A 12879-nucleotide genomic window follows, 5' to 3' on the forward strand; every position below is an offset into this window, starting at 1 on the left:
CGTAAACGCTTCTCCCTCAAGCTTAAAGGAAGCATTGTCCTCAATGCTTGAAAAGGGGAAAAGAATCACATCAAAATATTTTTCAATTTTCTCATTTTTCACCTCTTTTTTCATATATTCAAAGAAAATGTCCTCGCCTCTTATAACTTTGGACGGCTTTTTCAATTTTGCATTTATTATGTCCTTGCCTCTTTTGACTTTGGACGTCTTTTTCCAACATTCATTTGCCATTATACACAATATATACAAAAGACAAGCTTGCTTACAAATAGAACCAATATCCACCCTTATATACCACAAATTCCAAAAACATGACCATTTGCTTTACAAAAACCAAAAATGGAACAAAAAGAAACAAAAGGCTCAAAGTTCAAAAGATGTGGCTTGAAAATAAGGGGAAAGTCTCAAATGGTTAGCAAGAAGGCAAATGTAAACCTAAATGAACTAAAAATAAAGAAGATTAACCTAGAAAAGAAAAATTACCGCCCCAAAAAGTTTCCTTTGTCCTTCATAGTTGGTTCAGTCTCGTGTTTGAGAATTATGAGTCAAGATTCAAGATTAGGTATGCAAAGGCCAAGGATCCATGCCGCTCATGCAAATATATGTTGAAGGCTTGAAAAATAATGAACCTCACATGGATGTAGCAAAAACTCACAATTGGTGTCAAATCGACTATAGGAAGCAACTACCATCATACCACAAACAAGTAGAATTCGGTTTCATGGTCCCACTAGTTCTAACCAACTACCTTAGCATGCTTTATCCTAGAATCAACCAAGCATACTCTCAAATTGTGCACACCGTTACCACTTAGGAAGAAAAGCATTCAATTATACAAGTCCAAATGTTATTATGTCCAAAGCAAGAACAAAACATAAACACATTGCAAATTTGCCTTGATAGAAACAAAAATCTTTTTGGAGTTTTTTAAAATATAGAACATGGAAATGCATTTACAAATGTGCATGGCATATATGAATCAACATTCCACCAAACACGATAGAATACCCTCCCTCAAGCTTGAATGAGACAACATGCTTAAACATAAATCAAATATTCCACGGGAGGGGAAAACAAAGAGATTAATCCAACAATACCAACACATGTCCAACAAGGCATCAACCATTAGAGAGAGAGCAAGGAAAGATATTAACGGATTTTAGGTGGGTGTAAATACCCGCAAATGACCCAATTCAACCTTTTAAAGCCAATTTTCTCAATAATTGAAACTTGCTTTCCATATGCTAGCAAAATAGGAGTCAATCTTCCTTGATTCTTGATTCAAACTAATGCACCAAAGTATATCATGAAGTCATGTACCTAGCAAAAGGCACACAAACATTTCCATGATAGAAAATCTATTCTAAAAAGAAAAGAAAATGAAAGAAATGAAACACAGGTTACTTCCCGAGAAAGGCTTGCTTAAGGTCCAAGCTTGACCGCTCTAGAAAATAATAATTCAACGCACGCAAGAGCTTGTCAAATGCACTACTACACATTTCATATGATAAGAGGTAGGCAAATGACGGGAAGAGTACGTGCAACAAGGATAGTGCACGCAAATGAGGAGAGAGATGCCAAGAAAAGGAAGAAGAATCAAAAGAAAATTCAACAAAATAAGAAAATGAAAAAGAAGAAGAAGAAGAAGAAGGCAAACTCTCCTTAAAATATTTTTCGGTGGCTACATCACCCTTTTCCACAATAGGGGACGAATGAGGCACATGTAAATCATCATAGACAAGGGGATCCCCAATAGGCTCATTAACAAAGGAATGGAGGGATATAGGAGCGTAAGGAATATGGTTGAAGCTCCTTGAAAAAGGGACATGAGATGATGGAATAGGGGCTATGGTATCACAATTGAACTCTTTCTCACCACCATGCCTCAAATCACCAATAAGAGCATGAAAATCAATCATATAAACCTCTAAAGAAGAACACTCATGATCATCATATCCCTCAAACATCCAACTTCCAAGAGGAACTACATAATCCCCTTCACTACAATCATGAACAACAACTCCCTCAACTTCCTTAAAGCCTAAAGTCTCAAAACCATGCATGAATGGATGTAAATTCATTTCAAAATCATCTCTCACCCATGAAGCATTCTCTATGAACTGGCTCAAAAGGCTATGGGTTTTCATTTGACACTCAATAAACACATTGGACAAAACCTCAAATGAATCCAAATACTCATGGATAAAAGGATCACAATAATTCACTTGAGATTCATCGAGATGGGAAAGAGGGTTAGGATTTTCAAAATCAACAATCTCTTCATTCTTAAATCTTTTACCATCACTCAAATGCTCACCAACGGGATCCTCACACTTTCTTGGTTGTTCAAAATCAACATCATCATCCTCAACGCCGTCATTAAATTGGGATTTTTCATAAACAAGCATCAAGGATGACAATTGGCTTTCTAACTCTTCTTTTGTTCTCCTTCCCTCCTCAAGACGCTCCTCATTCTTTTTCATTATCTCTAATTTCCCTCTCATAGAATTAAGAATCATCTCCTTACTAGGCCCAAGCTCAATGCACCTAATTTGAGACTCAAATATATCAACAAGAGATTCAAAAGATGTAGAAGATTGAGGCTCAACAAGAGAAGAAGAAGTACAACAAAGATTGGAAGAATCAACATTAAGATCATGAGCATATACATCACATTGGGGAGTGGGGGAACAATCAAACACATGAGATTCATCATTAAGGGAACGAAGCACATCACAAGAAGACATGGTAAATAATGAAGAATATTGAAACACACCATTAGCATCAACTTGAGCATGCACCTCATCATCATGAACAAAAGGGGAAATAGAGTGGAAATCATGTGTTTTAGGTTCACTTAAGGGACCATGTGACAAATCATGGGAATTCATGTTAATATTAGAAGAATCAAGACATTGCATATCAATATTAGAATCACGATTACCCCTATCATAAACATCCTTAGCAAACCAAACATAAAAATCTCAAGCATCATCAATTGACAATGCTCTAAATTCACCATTATGCATACATTCAACTTCATCCCTAGTTTGCTCACTCAAACCAAAATAACATATCTCCCAAGCCTCCCAAAGACTACAACAATTATAGTCTAAAAATCCTTCAAGTCTATTGAAATATTCACAAAAAGGCTCATTGTCATATTGAGAGATGATAGAGATGCCATTTTTTTCACAAAACAAACAAAAATCAAATAAAAGATTTAGACTCAAGCAATCAAAAACACTCAAACATAGAAACCGTTCCCCGGCAACAGCGCCATTTTGACGAGGGGAAAACTAGGTCGCTATCTAATCTTCCCTCGGTCAAACTAAATTTATAAACACTTAACAAACCTAAATACGAGTATAGAGGAAAGTCAAGGGTCAAACCCAAAGGAACGGTAATCTTCAAATGCTTTCGATTTGGGTGCCTAAGCTAGGTCGAAGACGAAGGTAAGAGATAATAATAACAACTAAAAAAACAAGTAACCAAGGAAATAAAACACTAGGAATAGGGATCAACAAGTAATCATGTCAATTGCAACAACTTAGGAAGATCATGCCAATCAAAGGTTGTGAAGACTAATGATAAGAGCAATTAATTGGAATCAAAAAATTATCTCCTAATTGTTAAGCTAGGGTTCACTATTAATAACAAACTAAGAGAATCACAATCAAAACCAATCGATAATTGAAATTCCTAAATCAATTGTTCTTGTCATTATCAATTACAATGCAATCTAGCATAATTCTCAAGGCCTAATCGAATTACACACATGCAAACCTTTATTAATCACTTTAATCTCAACAATCAATCAACAAAATTCCCTAATTAATCACAATTAATCAGTCATACAAGTATAACCCAATTCTTAGCCAAACAACTGCTCAAATATCATAATCTACCAACAAACAACTGAAGATATCAAGAATTCACAATATATCAAGAACAACTACACTAATTAAGCATCAAACATCAAAATCAATTCAAACAAACTTGAACTTGAATAAAGCAATAAAGAGGAGAGAGAATGAGAAATTCTCATTGATTGATAATGGATATCTTCAATACAATTGTCATCTTGAATCTTCAACCTCTCAAATAACCATTGAAATTCCTCCCTTTCTCTCTCTAAAATCTACTCCTAAAACTAACCCTAGATCTAGAGAGAGAAGCTCTCAACTAAGCTAAGAAAATGTGGTCTAATTCTAATTCTGATTGTTCTCTAAATTTTACCCCAAAATGGGTATTTATAATTACAAGGTGTAGACACCTAAAAATGTCTCCCCAAAACCAAACCCGATGATGAACAACCTTTCACCGCCACTATTGGTCGGGTTTAGTATTTAATCCCGAGGGTACTTAAAAATCGTATTTTATTAAATTCATATTTTTGAACAGTCCATGGATTAGTCTTGATGTTTGGTAAAAGCATAGTTTTAATTTCAGCCCAAACTTATTAATTAATTTTTAGCCCAAACCTTTTTTATTTTATTGTTTTATTATTTATTTTTGGCCCAAACCCTTTATTTATTTTTATTTAATTATTTTCTTATTTTAGCCCGAATGATAAAAAGTCAGAAAAGGCCCGAAATTATCAATTGGCACTTAAAATGCCGAAGGAAATTAGGGTTAAAATGTATTTAGACGGAAAAACAGGCTGGAATTTCCCGCGCCACGGCAGGTACCTACCGTGTCACGGGAATCCTTCCCGTCTGACGGTGGGATTTCCCGTGACACGGGAGGTCTGCCGTGACACGGGACATTCCGTGTCTTTTCCGCGTAAACCCTTAACGCGTTTTTTATCCCGTTTTCTGAAAATTTCCCGCGTCACATCAATTATGTACCGTGTCACGGGAAAGTGTACCGTCTGACGGTGGAGCTTCCCGTGTCACGGTACAGTTTGACCGTGTCACGGGATACTTTTTTAGGGTTTTTATCATTTTAGGGTTCCGTGTGCTCCCTCAGCACATTTTCCCTATAAATACCCCCTCATTTCTGATAAACGGGGCACCGAGGAATTCTCTCATTTTATTTTCTCCTCTCTTCTATGCTTTAGCCTAAACACTAGCCTACCCTTTTCTACTTCAAAATTCCTTCTTCAAGTACTCAAAGGAGTCCATACTTTACTCGTGGTTCTATCCTTAAGTCAAGGCGTGAAAGGTAGAATTGTTTGAGGGTTTGGCCCCAAAATCAACTATACTTTATTTAATTTAATTTCATTATTGTTTATTTGTTTCCTTGAAGTTACTAACTCATTTATTATTTTGTAGTTGCAAACAAACAGAATCAAAGTAAGGATCATGCTCCTTTTATTTTTATTATTTTTCTAACGATTTTATGTTGTTGGAATTGTGATTAAATGGGTTTTAATATTAATGTTATTCTATTTATGATCACCATATTGCATGTTAAAGGGAATATGTAATTGAAAATCACGCCTAATAAGATAATTTGGACAACCGGTTTAGAATCCTTTTTAATCTTGTTATTAAATCAAGTGATCACAATATTTTAGAATAATGTGTTGCATTAATATTCAACCAATTTAGCCAAAAAATAGTTTGGAGCGAATTGAATTATTGTTTGTATGCCTTTGAGATCACAGGAATACTTTTCACTATAAGAATCGAGTAGAGGCCAATACGGGCGAATGTGACTCCATGACTCACTTCGTACCATCATCCCCGATCCTCCTTTCGTGGTTCCGAACCATATGGAGTTAGTAATCTCATGGATTATGAATGGGGTGTAACCTTCACAGGTCAATCGTTGTTGCCTTCGTTGTCCCTTTATCGTGGTTGCCTTTTATGATCCGTGAACGGTTTACAAGTTCCTTAAAAACTTGTTGGCGGCTCCCTACTTTCCTTGTCCCTAATCGTAATGTCAATTCCCATTTCCTATGAGTGTCAAGCATATTCACCACATGCTTTAACGTAGGCGCACTTCAAGCGACGCCTACACAAGGGTAAAAGAAAATAAAAGGGAAAAGAAAAGAAAAGGAATGCAAAAGGAAAATAAAATAAAAGGAAGACAAAATAAAAAGAGAATTAAAAGAAAAGAAAACCAAAATAACAAGTCAGAAGCTTAATATAACGGCTCTTCAAATTGGAATTAATCCCCTGCTTCTCACTTCACTAATCATGCGCATCACAATCTTTTGATCATTAAATTAATCAAAATCAACGGCCAATGTACACCCTGCTTATGCGCACGCACTTGGAGGTTGAAAGGGGCTGCCAATGCGTGCTGTTGTTGGGGTTGTGCAGCTTGGGAGGTGCGGTTGTTATTAGCGGCAATTAGTGTGGCTAGTTGCGGCTGGTAGCGGCTAGAAGGTGGTGCGAAGGTGGTGTTTATTGCGGCTGGTGGTTGGAGGTGAAAAGTGTGTTAAATGCGGGAGCCGGGGAAGTGTGTGAGTGAGAATTGGCGGGAACAAGGCACGACAGCCGCGCCCGTGGTGCTAGAGCCGTGCCCGCGATAAGCCCGCGGCCAGACCTCGAGGGCTTACTGCCTGTTTTTTGGCTGCTTTGGTGTACGCGATCCCGCGCCCGCGGATGCAGACCCCGCGGCTGGGCTGCTCAGTGATTCCGGCTTGGGCTACTTGCTCAATTGTTTCCTTGATTTGGACCTGAAACTTCAAACGTTACTTCAGATTAATACACATACGTCGATCCAAACCACACCTACATACAAGCAAACCCGAGAGGAAAAATCAAGACAAAATAAAATAAGATAAATAAAATAGAAATAAATAAAGTAAAATAAAAGAAATAAAAGAAATAAAACTAAAACTATGAATTAAGGACTAAAATGATGAAAAACTAAACAAAACTAATCAAAACTCAAAATGAGTTATTAAAATGGAAAAACAAGGAAAACTAAGAAAATTATAGGAAAATAAAGAAAGAAAATATCGAAAAAGGACCTAAATCTTATTCTTTTGAGTGCCATAAATGACGCTCATCAAATTCCCCCAAGCTAAACTTTTGCTCGTCCTTGAGCATAACAAAATCAAACCCAATGAAAAAAGATGACATTATTCAAGCAAAGAAAGAAACAAGAAAACTAAAGAGGATGGGAATATACACTAACTCACTTTCGTAGGAATCACGGTCAATTTTAGCAACTAAAGACAAGCCATTTAAACCCCTAGATCGCCCTAGAGGACGAGTGATGCTCTCTTAAAGGTTTCCTAAGAGTTTAACCTATAACTCTCATAATAATACAAACAAGGCAAAGCATGAAAAAGAAACCAAAATACAAGAAAACCAAACAAATGTTCATGAAAGGACTTTTCCAAATGTACAAGCACAAATGAATGCAAATCTTTATAAACAAGTAAAGGAGTGCACGTTCTAAGATACCCGGGGTTAATTGAAACATAAATATGCTAAGCATAGGAATTAGTTTTCGCAATCCACTTTCATCCCAAATGGTCTTAGCACGTTCTCCCTACTAGTCTCATATCTTCCCTTAGTGAGCATCTCAAAAGTTCCACCAAGGAACCGGGAAAGGAGATAATTTTGGGCTACTCGACGTCTTGACAATGAATCCTCTCTCCTTAGGCTTTACCTCATAATGCCCTCCCTTGATAGGCGACTTAACCTCTAGGTCAAAAGGGCTTTTCCAAAGGTTGAGGGTAGGCTTAAAATTTAGAATTTGGTGGTATTCCTAATTAGTGAAGCAAAGGCTGATCAATCCTCAATACCATAATCAAGAAGTCACCAAACAAAAACAAACTAACACCCCCAAGCTTATTCAAAGCTATATCCACCAGCATATATACAAAAAGCGTAAACGCTTCTCCCCCATGCTAAAACCCCTAAGTCTGAGTTTTTAAATCCACCCAAAGCATGGAGTTGAATTTGATTTCATCACGAACCCACGGAGCCGCCCGTTGGCATACACCCTTAAGGGAGGCTACCTTGCCAACGCGTCCAAACTCTAAACCATGGTACCCTTTTGACACCAAATAAAACCTGACCATAGTGGAACATAGAACTGGACCTTAGGTTGCGAACTATTCTTTGCATCATTGTGCCTACGTGTCATATGTGTATATATTTGGTCGTTTTCATCCTAACCTTAACGATCTTTCTTTGTCTATGGTGGATTATTTTATGACTAACAATTGCCAATGGACCGTACTCACTTAGTAATTAGCGCAAACTCTAAAATTGACAAATACAAAAACTGGTAAAATCACATAAACACTTGAAACTGATTACCGTGACACGGCTAAAAACGCCGCGTCACGGAAATCAGTATCGTGTCAAAGCGTCCTGTATCGCGCCACGGTGCAGGTTTTCAGTGTCACGAAAGTTGCGCTGCGACTCGGTGCCCAAGTTTAAGTCCAGTCAGCCCCTATTTTGGTCTTCCGTACTAATTTAGCCCGCGTGTCAGTCATTTTGGTTATTGTTCACATGTCTAGCCATACGATCATACCACGAGTCTTATAATATCACTTAATCACTCACGAGTTAAGTATAGTCCACACACTTTCTTTATGTTGCAACTCGAGTCGTGCACCATGTCGTTTATGATCGTATACTAGGTTCATGCACCTTTTTTTTCGTCATGATAAAAACAATGAATGGAGTTTATTCTCACCTATTTAAAAATGTCTATTTTTTCCCTTCCTTTCCTATCTTGAGCAATAAGTCAAATAATTAAGTGAATTGTTTTATTTGACAGTACTTGGTCAAGGACCAAGGGTAGATTAATACGGTTTGAGTCATTACCGCAACAATCTCTTAAATCTAAGAGGCTTTCAAAGAGAACTTCACCATCTCCACATTACTTATCACCTTTCAATGGCCACTAAGGAAGATATTGAGATTATCAACAAATCAATCGAGGCATTGTCTGCCATGATGGAATGTCTTACCACTAGGGTCACTACCATGGAACAAAACAAGGTCACTGTTTCTACCCTTGACAAATTGAAGGATTAAATGAGTAAGATATCTGAGGATTTAACTTATGTGGAACAGCCTCCATTTCCTTTGGATGTGAAAGACACGCTCCTTGAAAAGTTCTCCACTGCTGATATTCCAAAGTTCAAGACTACTGACAATCCAATATTCCATTTGAAGGCGTTCTCTGCAACCATGGCTCTTAAGGGATTGGATGTAACACTCTTCCCTGCGGTGTTCCTTCTCTCCTTAGAACATGCTTGCCAACAATGGTTTTATTCCCTAGATGCCAAGCGTACTGCGACTTGGCAAGATGTCACCGATAGTTTCATGAATCGTTACAAGTGTAACATTCAAACTAAAACTTCTGAACGTGAACTCTCCATTCTCAAATAGAAAGAGAATGAAGGCTTCACCGATTATCTAAACAGGTGGAGGGAAACGGCTTCACTCTTGGTAGATCCTCCCAAATAAAGAGAGATGGTTCGCCTCTTTATTAAAAATCTGACTCACAAGTATAGGGAACACCTCAAATTTCTTCCACTGAACACTTTTGAAGTTGTATATGACATCGGCATCAATATCGAGGATAAGGTAATAAAGACTGCTAGTAGTAACAATAATAACACTTGGAAAAACAAGAAGAACCACCATCCTTCTTCTTAGTCTTCTAAGCACGAAAATACTACCAACAATAAAAGCCAAATTGATCTCAATGAAGTGGTAGCTCTTGATGCTCCATTGCCCCAGAAAAAAAAAAAGAATTTACACTCCTTTAGGAATGACTTATGATGCGGCTTTTGATCTCGTTTACGGTCAAGTCTTGATCACACCTATTGGGCCATTTCTAGAGCCAAAACCTGAAGAAAGGAGCGCCAAATGGAATCCCAATGCCCATTGCAAGTACCATTAAGTAAGGGGCCACACTACCGAGCAATGTTGGAATTTGAAGGACGTCATTCAAGACTTGGTGGATGAAAACAAACTTCCTATCCCTCCAGGCGGCAAGAAGTAATAAAGACCAAGTGCACAGCGAGTTCATCATGCAAGATTTCATGATATTTTTTTTCTTTATCATTTCCCTTTTCCTTATTAGTCTAGCATAGATTTCCCTTTCTGTTATTTGATCATTGAGTTTGTTGATTCACAAATTCCATTATTAACAACAACATTATTCCTTTATATCTCGATCATAACTTTCTTATGCCAAAAAAAATTAAAAAAAAAAAATCAATTGCCGAACTAAAAACAAGGTACACCAATGATTTAAGGCACCTTTGCAACCCTATCATTCCCCTTAAACCATTTTCAGTCACATATCCATTTCTTCATCAACCATTTTGAGCCTCGTCTAATGGTTGGCCTCATTTATTTAACCCACATTCACCTAATTCTGGGATGGGAAGGTGTGCAAATTGTGTAACATTCAGAAAGCAAGTTCAACTAAAAAAAAACAATGACTAAAGGCAAGTGTTCCAATGTCTCCGATATGAACATGTCTCAAATTGCATTTCTCATCGAGTGCTTGGTATAGTGCTTGAGAAACATGAATGCTAAGTGAGTGATGGACCGCATGATCTGAGATTGCCTACATTGATTCACGAGAATGAAAAAAAGAAAAAAAAAGAAAAGAAATATAAAACAAAAAAATATATGAAAAATAAAACTCGCAAAGTCTAATACATAATTGCATAACTTGGGGGGTTCTCATGAGTCTTGAGCCTTTTACCCCTTTCTTCCTTAAACCATCAGCTTAACCACATTACAACCCTTGAAAGATCACTTTGAGGTGTACATACACTTGTGCAAAGTTCGGTTAGAGCTACGTTCGGCCTGATTCCTAACGGATACGTAGGCAACCTCACATTGAGGTGCGACCACATTCATATTCACACTTATATCCATGCTTGATCGAGTCAAAGAATATTCAATGCTTACCCCTATCCATCTAGAGCTAGACTTGGGGGCTTGAACCCACATCATTTAGCCTACCCATCCTAAAGAGTCATCATCTTTGACTCTTCTCACATATTTTTTTCATCACCATAACCCTTGCAGCCAGACTTAGTATCACATTCACACACTTCACTCACACATGCATATCCATATCATCCTTCCCTTTAAGAACCCTTTATCATGAAATCTTGTTTCAACACTGTGCATGTTTCATCATCTTTCAAGACAACATTCATTAAAAGAAACATTGTATGCTTAGCTTCCAGACCCGAGTAATATTCATTGTTTCACGCATCGCATATCGTGCTTAGCTCCTTGACCTATGAACATTCATTATGCAACACTCTTCAATCACTTCATCTATATACGTGCTTAGCTTCCAAACCTAAGTGACGTTCAAGATCGCTTCTTTACACCATATATGATGCTTAGCTCCATGACCTAATATCATTCATCTATCGTGTCACATGATGTAATTGTCGTCCTTAGCCTCCTGGCCTAAGAACATGCATCATGCATACATTATTTTCAAGACAAGCAATTCAATCCATACGATTCATTTTGTCTTGCTTAAGAAGGAAGTTCAAAACTTCTTTCCTTTTTAATCTTTTTCTTTTTGGGAAATTCAAAAACTTTTTCAAATTTTTTCTCATCGAGGGAAGTTCGAAAATAAAAGTTCAGTTTTTATGTCTTTCTTTTTTGGGAGAAAGTCGGTAACCTTACTTATCTCATGACAAAAAAGACGGAAAATTTTGGTTTTGCATTTTCGGTTTCTTGTGTCTGCACACACACACCATATACGCACACAACCACAAGTTATATATGTCAAGTCAAGTCAGTTGGTCAAGTCAATCGTGGTCTATACGAGTCCCTTGGCAAATTTTATTTTGTAGGTCTTAGTTACATCCCACATTCGGGGAAAAGCAAATAACCTACAGCCCACGTTTGGGGACAAGCGAACCAATTACAGCCCACGTTCGGGGACAATCGAACCACCATCATTTCATGGCGCAAGGTTCTCGATACATAGAGACTTGCAATCTTATATTAGACAAGTTTTTCCTTAAGCATGGAAAATTGTCGACCGTTGTCTTCTCTCAAAGCAAAGAAGTCAACAATTACATCATATGTCGACTTTCCTCAAGCATGGAAAGTATCTCAACCGGTGGGTTTCTTCAACCATAGAAAGCTACCAAACTCATCTATCGACTTTCCTCAAGCATGGAAAGTATTATCCGGTGGATTTCTTCAAGCATAGAAAGCTACCAAATTCATATGTCTAATTTCCTCAAGCATGTAAAGTATTATTCGGTGGATTTCTTCAAGCATAGAAAGCTACCAAATTCATATGTCGACTTTCCTCAAGCATGGAAAGTATCATCCGGTATATTTCTTCAAGCATAGAAAGCTACCAAACTTATCAATCGACTTTCCTCAGGCATGGAAAGTATCTCAAGAAAACGTCATCCGGTGGATTCCTTCAAGCATAGGAAGCTACCAAACTCATTTGTCACCGATACACTTGTGTCTGATAAGCGTTCTATCCCTTTACTCTTTTATCTGTAGAACTAACATTTTTCTGCAGGTATCGGCGTATAGAGAGTGATTTAGGATCGCTGAAACGTCTTAAATCATTCTCCGTCCCTATCGACTAGTTTGACTTTCGTTTTCGAAACTGCCCTTTCTACAAACTCAGTCAAAGTGGGGGCTTCTGTAGAAACCTAAAAAGGTCTCCCCTAAACCAAACCCGATGATGAACAACCTTTCACCGCCATTACTGGTTGGTTTGATTATTTAATCTTTGGAGTGCTTAAATACATGTTTCCATTAAATACATTTCATAAACCAATCCATTTCCTAGCTCATTTCCTTAAACCATAATTTGTTTTCCTCATTTCATTTCCACATCGCAAAATCGAGAGAAACTGGTTTTTTTGCCTTATAATCTTGATCCAATTATTATTTAATTAGATAGGCCTTTTAATTATCTTTCCAAAAATATATC

The sequence above is a fragment of the Chenopodium album genome, chromosome 1 (assembly GCF_948465745.1).
Source record: "Chenopodium album chromosome 1, dcCheAlbu1.1, whole genome shotgun sequence".
NCBI classification, from domain to species: Eukaryota; Viridiplantae; Streptophyta; class Magnoliopsida; order Caryophyllales; family Amaranthaceae; genus Chenopodium; species Chenopodium album.